The sequence below is a fragment of the Tachysurus fulvidraco genome, chromosome 25 (genome assembly GCF_022655615.1).
Source record: "Tachysurus fulvidraco isolate hzauxx_2018 chromosome 25, HZAU_PFXX_2.0, whole genome shotgun sequence".
NCBI lineage: Eukaryota > Metazoa > Chordata > Actinopteri > Siluriformes > Bagridae > Tachysurus > Tachysurus fulvidraco.
Genome location: NC_062542.1, coordinates 14,529,963 through 14,539,962, shown reverse-complemented (window position 1 = coordinate 14,539,962; position 10,000 = coordinate 14,529,963).

The following is a 10,000-nucleotide window of genomic DNA, read 5'->3' as shown; positions in this document are numbered from 1 at the left end:
GCAGAGGACCGTCTTGAGGGAAGAGGACAGGAGAGAAGCTAGGACGGGAGAGATGAGGAGACGGTGAGAGTTGAAGGAGGAGAGAGTCAGAGTGACGAGAAGAGGAGGAGAGAGTCCGAGCGACTAGAGATGAGCTCGGCAGAAAAGAGGACGGAGCAGAGGGAGGAGAGAGACTAGAGGAGCGCGCGGACGAAGAGAGAGTGAGGAGAGAAGACTGGAGATCGAGTGGAGAGGAGAGGGAGAGCAGGAGAGAGCACGGAGAGCAGAGGGGAGGCGAGGAGAGGGAATACTGCGAAGAGGTTGGACGAGAGAACGAGGAGGAGGAAGGGAAGCGAACGAAAAAGAGAGCGGAGACGAGAGCGAGATTGGAGTAGTACCTGTGGAGGAGAGATTGATGAAGAGAGAGAGGATCGAGCACGAGCGAGGAGAGCGAGACGAGGGAGGACGGAGACGTGAGAGAGGCTGATGAGGAGAGAGAGGAGTGATTGGGAGGAGAAGGAGATCAGAGAAGTTGGAGGAGGCAACGAGGGTGGGGAGAGAGAGAGAGGACGAGAAGAGGGGAGAGAGAGAAAGGGGAAGGAAGGGGGAAATGATGGGGAAGAGCGAGGCGGAGAGGGGAGGAGGGAGGGGAAGAAGGGAGGAAGAAAAAGAGTAAGCAAAGAGGAGGAGAGAAGAGAAAGAAAAGAGAGAGAGAAAGTGTGAGAGAGAGGGATTGACGATGAGAGTGATGGGGAGAGAGAGAAGAGAAATGGTAGAATCTGGTATAGAAGAGAAAGATAGGAAATGAGATAGAAATAGTTTTAGGATTTAGAAAAGAAGAGAGAAAGAGGAAGAGATAGAAAGAGAAAAGTTTTTAGAAAAGGAGAGGAGAGATGGGACGAGAGAGAGAGAGAGAGAGAGAGAGGGGGGCAGGCATGGAAGACGAGAGAGAGCGAGAGTGTTTTGGTCGGTTGTGTGTGTATGTTGTGTTGTTTGTTGTGGGTTGTCGACAGGGGGATCCCGCACAACCCTGAGCAGGATAAACCGTGCACTAGGTGAATAAACACCATGAAGTAAAGCCCCACAACATAAATATAGCTAAAATATCATTTCTTCTTTATAAACAAATAAATGTAATCCTGCTCCATTAGAAAAGCTTCTTTGGATAGATTACAGTATATTTGCTTACATTTGATTATAGCATGATATTAAAGATTAATGTAACATTTGACAGTCAAGAATTTGGACTTTATTTCAGGAGCATTGTGTTGGTTTTGTCCCACTGGTGTGTAAATGTCCCCCTCTTCTGTCCCCTCTTCTGGATCACCGACATCACTCTCATAACCTTAGTAAAATAGCACAGATAATATTATATATGTTTTTTCCATAAATAGTCATTTATGGAAAAAAATATCTTATTATATCTTATTTTAATTATTATACTTTATAATAATTTTAGAATGCTCATTAATGTAACATGACACAACATTTATTTATTTTTATTATGGAGTTTATGGGTGCATATTAATTAAAATCATTGTCAGAACTATATTTCTTGTAGTGTCACCTTCATCAAGCTCATCTGACAATCCAGGATGGAGGATTAAGAAACATTCTGTAAGACTTTGTAACGTGAGACAGAGGGAGAACGTAAACAGCAGGAAGATGTTTGATGATGTAATGCGCTTTGTTGAGAGGAACCAGGCTGAGCTGCTCAAGATGATGAAGAAAAAGCAAAGAGCAGCAGAGCGGCAGGCTGACGAGTTCATTAAAGAGCTGGAGGAGGAAATCAGGGAGCTGAAGAGGACAGACACTGAGCTGGAGCAGCTCTCACACTCTGAAGATCGTCTCCACTTCCTGCAGATCAGAGTCTCGCTGTTTCTCAGAGCTAAGGGTGTACTTAGCATGACAGCCCTAATTTCTCTTCTCTCCTGCTGTACTGTAGCTCTACGTCTTCATGTGCAGCCCTACACAAAAATATCACTGTAGGAACTGTAGAATGTCATAAATCAAGTCTGTTTGCCTAACTGGCATCTCTCTCTCTCTCTCTCTCTCTCTCTCTCTCTCTCTCTCTCTCTCTCTCTCTCTCTCTCTCTCCTGCTTCTTGCTCGCATATCTCTCCTTTCTGTTCTATGCCCTCATCTCTTCTCTCTCTCTCTCTCTCTCTCTATCTCTCTCTCTCTATCTCTCTGTCTTCAGTTTCCTCTTCTCCTGTTTCAGTCCTCTCTCTCTCTCTGTTTTCAGTCTCTCTACTCTCTCTGATCTCTCCTTATCTGTTTCAGGTCTCTCTACTCTTCTCTCTCTCTCTCTCTCTCTTTTCAGTCTCTCTCTGTCTCTCTGTATCATTCGTCTTTGTCTCGTCTTCCTCTCAGTGCCCTCTCTCTCTATCTCTCTCTCTCTCTCTCTCGTCTCAGTCTCATCTGTCCTCTGTCTCTCGTCTCTCTCTCTCTCGTGTCTCTTCTCTCGTTTCCCCTCTACTCTCTCTATCTCCTCTCTCGCTCTCTCTCTCTCTGTCTTCAGTCTCTATCTGTTCTCCTCCCTGTCTCTCTGGTCGTTCTCTCGTCTTTCGTTCTCGCTCTCTCTTCTCTCTCTATCTCTCTCTCTCTCTCTCTCTCTCTCTGTCTCGTTTTCTCTCTCTCTATGTTTAAGGTCTCATTCCCTATCTCTGTTTCAGGTGAGGAGAGAGAGGCGAGAGCGAGAGGAAGAGAGAGGAGAGGGGGAAGGGGGAGAGGAGAGAAGAGGAGAGTAAGAGAGAGAGAGAGGATCGAGAGAGAGAGGGTAAGGGGAGAGAGGAGTTGTGTTAGAGGGGAGAGAGGGAGAGAGAGAGATATATACGAGATAGAGATGAAGAGAGGCCAGCATAAGAGAGAGGGGAAGGTACGGAGAGGGATGAGAGGTGTAGAGTATGGAGAGAAGAGAAACGACGATGACGTTGGAATCTGTATGGAGCGTTGAAAGGCGAGTCAGCTTACGCCAGAACCAGAGTAAAGGATTCAGTAGACTGAGACGAGCCAGAGACGGAGGGTGGGGGGTCGTCAAGGAATAGTAGATAGGTATATACTATGTACGTCATAGTAATATAGATATATTTGTATATGCTTATATCTCATCTATCTCTATCTTTTATATACTCTATATGTATAAGTTTAATATCTATGTTTAAGTATCTATATATATATGTTAGTTCTATCTATATCTATTCTATATCATCTATCTTCTCTCTTATCTCTCTATGTTAGTATATATCTCATATCTATATCTCTCTATCTCTACTCTATATGTTTGTCTCTCGTCCTCTGTATCTCTGTATATCTATCATATTACCCCCCCTCTCTCTCTCTATCTCTCTCTCTGTTTTTCAGTCTCTCTGTCTCTCTTGTCTCTCTCTCTCCTATCTGTCTATCTCCTCTCTCTTCGATTTCATGTTGTCAAGTCTCTCTCTTATGTCTCTCTGTCTTCTCGTCTCTCCTCTCTCGTCTTCTCTCTCTCTCTCTCTCTCTCTCTCTCTCTCTCTCTCTCTGTTTCAGTCTCTCTGTCTCTCTGTCTCTCTGTCTCTCTGTCTCTCTGTCTCTCTCTCTCTCTCTCTCTCTCTCTCTCTCTCTCTCTCTCTCTCTCTCTCTCTCTGTTTCTTTAAGCATAATAAGCATTCATGAATCACTGTGCCCATACTCATACACATGAAGGGTGCCAATACTTTAACTAACAGTATTTTCCTATTTTTACAAATAAAATACAAAACTCAGTATAAAAAAAAACAATATCTATTTTTATTTTCCAGACAGAACCGAAGAAATTTTTGCAATATATATATATGTCTGTGTGTGTGTGTGTGTGTGTGTGTGTGTGTGTGTGTGTGTGTGTGTGTGTGTGTGTGTGTACACTCACCGGTCCCATGACTAGATAATAATAATAAATCTTCATTATTACATGTTGTATACATTTTAAATCGTTACTCTTTTCGTGGACATGTTTCTGCATCCTGATAACACTGACAGTTTGAATCCCTGTGCGCTGGGAAAGGAAGGATTGATCTCAGAGTGATCTTACTATGATGTACAGGTCAGAGGGATGACCATGTGGGTATTTAGGAGTCGCCCGAGTGTCTATTATCAGGAAGTGAAAGATTACAGTGTGCCCTGAGAAAGGACACTGGTCTGTGTGTCTGATGACACTGATTATAAGGTTTGTGGGTCTCTGTGGATCAGCACACTGGAGTGTTTGTGTCGACTCCTTCTGTAACGTAAAGCCTAAGTCTTCTGTCTGTTCTTTCAATTGAAACTCTGTTCAGATTCCAGCCTGAAATTTGCTTCCTTAAGATTTTACATGGACTTACACATTTTGATGTCAATATTGGAGATATTGCTTTATACAGTACAGGAGTTGACTCCATCTTGCAGTAATGATCATAAAATATCTTAAAATAAATAAAAGCATAATTATTTAACACTGATTTTTAAATTCCAGCTTTTGACACATTACTGCATCACGGCAGTATGTTTATTATGACAGAGACTTCATGAGATGTGGTATCATGCACCTATTTATTTCTTATTACTTATTTATAGTTGTTAATAAATTATTTATTTATTTATTATGCAAAGGAAATTTGTGAAGCAGCCCAAAAAAAAAAAAAAAAAAAAAAAGATATAACAAATGCAAACAAATGATAATATCTGGGCTAGAATTTAGACTTTAGATATGTCAAAAAAAAAATAAGATGTAATATTTATAATAGCATATTATTAAGGTAATTGTGAGAAAAAGAAATAAATATATCACTTCAAATGTTTTCATAAGGTATTAATATTTATTACCATACTTTTCTGTTGATGTTAACCGACTAAAGACGAGATCCGTAATTAAATCAGAATTTCGGCTAAAAAATGTGAATTATGTATCCCCGAAACTAGCCGACACTGATTCTTTGTCTGTTCAGCTAAGTTCGGCTATTGTTCCTCCACCATACTGTATGTGTACTGTTTGGAATTTCTCCTTCAGGCCTAGTGCAATGGCGAGAGAGGTCTCTGGAGTCTTGCCCTCCTCTGGTCCTCCTCTTTGAAATCTCCCTTGCAGTGGCTTCCCAAGATAGTGCAGAGATGAAAGAGAATAAACGATGCACAGCACTCTTCAAAGCCTGAACTCTGGGGGAAGACAGCAGGCCTCGCAGGCAGTTAGCAACTCCCTGCTGCTAAAGAGAGGCCTGTGAAATGAGCTGACAGACAACAACATGGTTTTTATATCCAGTTTTCAGCTGAAAAGAATGAGAAATATAAAAGCTGATCTAAGGTTGTACTAAACCAATATATATTGCACAACGGTGCGTGTTGTTCCAATTTATAGTCAGAAAAACCACCGATAAGATTATACAGTGCACCCAGAAAGTACTGCAGAATGTAAATGTACTCCGGAGGATCGACAATACCTCGGCCTTTATAGAGAATGTAGACTTTTTAGACATTTAGTCAAGACTTGGTTGGTATCCTAAGTTTGCTTAAGGCTTGCTACAAGGCTAACAGACAATTCTAACTACATGCATTGAGCTACAATCAAGTGTTGAATCTAGCTCATTTTGACCAGCAAGTACAGTAGCTGCTAAATCGCAGGCTGCGCCGATAGAGCTGATAGAGCTGATAGAGCTGATAGAGCTGATAGAGCTGATAGAGCTGATAGAGCTGGTACCTACTTTTTCAGCTTAGTCTGTTGCTTGATTAAACCGATCAACTATGGGTTGAGAATTTCGAATCCTTCTTATTGTTGTGTTATTTTGCTGTAATCCTAGAAACTTTATCCAATTTCCAGACTCTATAGCTGCTTGGTATAATGATGGAAGTCACACTACATATTTATATGGTTTAATATAAAGCTCACGGAGGTCTTAAAACCTGCAAGGCTTTAGAAGTCCCAGAAATACAAAAGCGATTAATGATTTCTTTCAGTCACTGAGCGCTCATGTACAAAAGTGCAGTTAAATTTAACTTGTATATGATTACAGACAGCATCATATTCAGGGTAAGAGAGTGTCAGATGATCCGTAGCAGCAACATTACACTACATGTAATGAAATAACTTCATAATTCAGTAAATAAATACAGATTCATTTGAACGTGTGGCAAAGAAAATGATTGTGATAGATTTTAATAAAGGCAACTACAACTTTACATTTATATTCACATTTATTAAAACAACACAAACACATGGACAGACAGACGAGTGGACAGACAGACCCATAAACAGACACATGGACAGATAAACAGATAGACGAGTGGACAGACAGACACAGACACACGGACAGAGAGACACATGAACAGATAGACGAGTGGACAGACAGACACAGACACATGGACAAACAGACACACGAACAGACAGACACATGGACAGAAAGACACAGACAAATTGACAGACACATGGACACGGACAGACACATGAACAGATAGACGAGTGGACAGACAGACTCAGACACACAGACACATGGACAGACAGACATATGAACAGACAGACACATGAACAGACAGACACATGGACAGAAAGACACAGACACATGGACAGACAGACACATGAACAGACAGACACATGGAAAGAAAGACAGACACACAGACACATGGACAGAAAGACACAGACACATGAACAGATAGACACACAGACACATGGACACACAGACACATGAACAGATAGACACACAGACACACAGACACATGAACAGATAGACACACAGACACATGGACACATGAACAGATAAACGAGTGGACAGAAAGACACAGACACATGAACAGAGACACACAGACACATGGACACACAGACACATGGACACACAGACACATGAACAGATAGACACATGGACACATGAACAGATAAACGAGTGGACAGACAGACACAGACACTTGGACAGACAAACACATGGACAGACACATGAACAGACAGACACAGACAAACTGACAGACTCATGGACAGAAAGACACACAAACTGACAGACACATGGACAAACAGACACGTTTAACTTTTCGTCAGCTACAGAATGCTAACGTTATTTTATGATATTTGTTTTTTTTTGTTTTGTTTTTCATTTTGTGGTCATTTTCTGTCATTTGTCGTTCGCTGTATCATTGATTCATAGTTTAAAGTCTTCTATATAATACATTTGTACGGAGAGATAAAAATACATTTATATATTTATACATTTATTTTGTACAGACAGCAACGTGAATATAAGTTCACTTTCCCTGCGCTAGCTTTTAGAAACCAATAGGTGGCGACAGAAGGCCATTTTCTAACCGCCTCTGCAAAGGAAAATCACATAAACAAAGGAGATTATTCACTGGTTAAAATGGTAAACTCATTAAAATACACTAAATTGTGGCCGTGTGTGGGGGGTATAAATGGACAATACTGACACATACACTTTACTAAGTTTAATTTAATTTTTTTTTGGCTGGTTAAATGCTCATTTTATTTCTATAAGTGTGCATTTAATACACAGTGTGAATTTTCAACACATTTCTTAAAGCTAAATGTTTCCTTACAGCTTGAATTTCTAACAGAAAAGTTTTTAAAATTCTAACTTTTTTACTTTCTTGTGTTTTCGGTTCCTGACAGACTGCAAAGTGACTAAATTGGGCCAACAGCTCGCCTGGCACATGGCACATACCACATGCTGTCCAAAAGGTGGTCACATTTGGCATTGGGTCATTACCACAACCTGGACTGGGAAATCGAGGTCACTGAGTAATTTATTCTGTATTAGTCATAAACCCTGTTTCTCAGACACGGCACACTGGTCATTGTTACCTTTTGTACCACAAACAGTCCTTAACCTTTTTATAACGGTTGAGTAACTAGTAATAAACTAGTAACTGTGTTTAGGTTTGTTCAAGACCCTGAATAACCTCTACACTTCCCAAACAACCGATCCATCAATTACCCCTTTAACAATATCTTATCAGTAGACTACTCTTCATTGCCCCTAAGTGTATTCCAACTTCACACCCAGTGTTCTTCTTAGTAATCAGCCAAATTTCAGATGTCTTAATGGGTCTCCACAAAGAGCTAAATCAATCAATGCTAATATCCAGAGCATGAATACAGACAGATGCTCTTTATAGAGATAATACGTATCACACCACTGAGATGATTCTTAATGGACATTTCATCAGTTTTAATTCTCCAATGAGACCCAGAAATCTTAGTGACAATGCAAACGTGATTGTTTTCCACACTCAGGTCACTGTTTAAGGGCCAAACATCGACTCTGACGGCAGGTCACGATTTGACCTCACAACCTTTTGGCGCATACTGTACCAGCACCGCGTCTGCCTGTATAACTGCATCCACTTACACTCATACTCAGTTCCCTTTGTAGTTACTCAGTCAGAAACAGTCCAAACAAGACACACACACGCGCATACCAAACACAGCGCCAAGCCTCCCATTCTTCTGCTTCTTGGCTGCCTGCGTGAATTCTCCAGCCAAATGCATTTACAGCATGAACTCACCCAGATTCCTCGCATTCCTTCCTCTGTTCTTTCCATTTTCAGTCCTACGTTTCAGTTCAGTCTCAAGTCCTTTGAGCGTTACTGCATCACTTACAGTACTGACAAAGCCTAAATGCTGAGTGTTTAAAGTAGAACACGAGGTTTTATATAATGTCGTATCATAACACGGTAAATGCCTTTGTCATTATCTTATCGTGTCTCTGCAGAAGCAGATAAAGTACACTGAAGTAGGCACAGTGTTTACTCTTCTGCCTGCGTATGGAGGTGTAAGAAGGTCAGAAGCATGTAGGGGGCCTGATATTTAGGGATGATGGAGGAACAGAGTGTGAATCAGATCTGAGTCACGGGGTCTGTTGACTCACCGTTCGTCGTGTGTGTACGGATAACACATCAGCACATCAGCGATGTGTAACGCAATACAGTACAGCGAAGAAGCTCCAGGCTCCTCAGTCGGATTTGACGTGAGCTGTTCGGAGATGTCATAACGAAGCTGATTCATTGTATTTAAATGACATTTTGTACGTACAGCATGTTAGCGGTGCGATGATGTCAAACGCTGAGATCAGACAAGTACTCATCATTATAGTGGTGATGATAACTAACTGTAACTGAAGACTCATTTTATTGCCTCATTTAAAGATGGTTTCGTGCAGAGGTGTGTGGGTGAGGATGATGATAATGAGGATGATGTGGGTGAGGATGATGGTGATGAATGGAGAAGTGGAAGTTAGAGTCATGTGAACTTCTACTGAAGGATGAATGGAAACTGGAATTTAGAAAATAAATAAATAAATAAATAAATAAATAAATAAATAAATAAATAAATAAATATATATATAAGAAATGATTATATATATTAGATAGATTAGATTATATAAGAAATGATTATATATATGAAGAAATGAAATACATATAAATATATATATAATGAAAAGTGTTTCCTTTGAATATCACATTCCAGTTTCCTTTAATTGTTCGTCCTTGAAACACCACATCCTGACTCTCAATTTCTTAAAATATAGGGAAAAAAAGGGCAGAGGGATTTCACTAGGTCTTGATTACACTAAAGATTGTGTGTACGTTTCTGAGAGAGTTAATAAGTAGGTTCTTTACAGCTCTCTTAGCCGTCTCAATGCAGTTGCTATAGTCATACATGTAACTTTTTCACCACTGTACAAACAAACGCTCTGTCAGTCGAGCTGCGCTGTGATTCACAGAGGCTGTAGGAACTGTTTGTTTGCTTAGGACAGTTTTGAAATTCCTTGGTAGTAGGATTTGGTCATTGTGGGAAGCTGTTCACTATGATAAGTTCCACCCCAATGCTTCCTGGTCCATAGTTTAGAACAGGGAATAAAATTAGTCTTCTTTCCACCAGCAGAACCCTGATCACTGAATCCCAGGGTGCTTAAAAACCCCCTTAAGGTTTCTGAGGACCATTTTGGTTTCTGATAAGTTCTTATGGTGGAAACATGCCTAAATATTCCTGAGTTCCTGATGTGGTTTCTGAAAAGATTTTTTTTAGAACATTTTTTTGA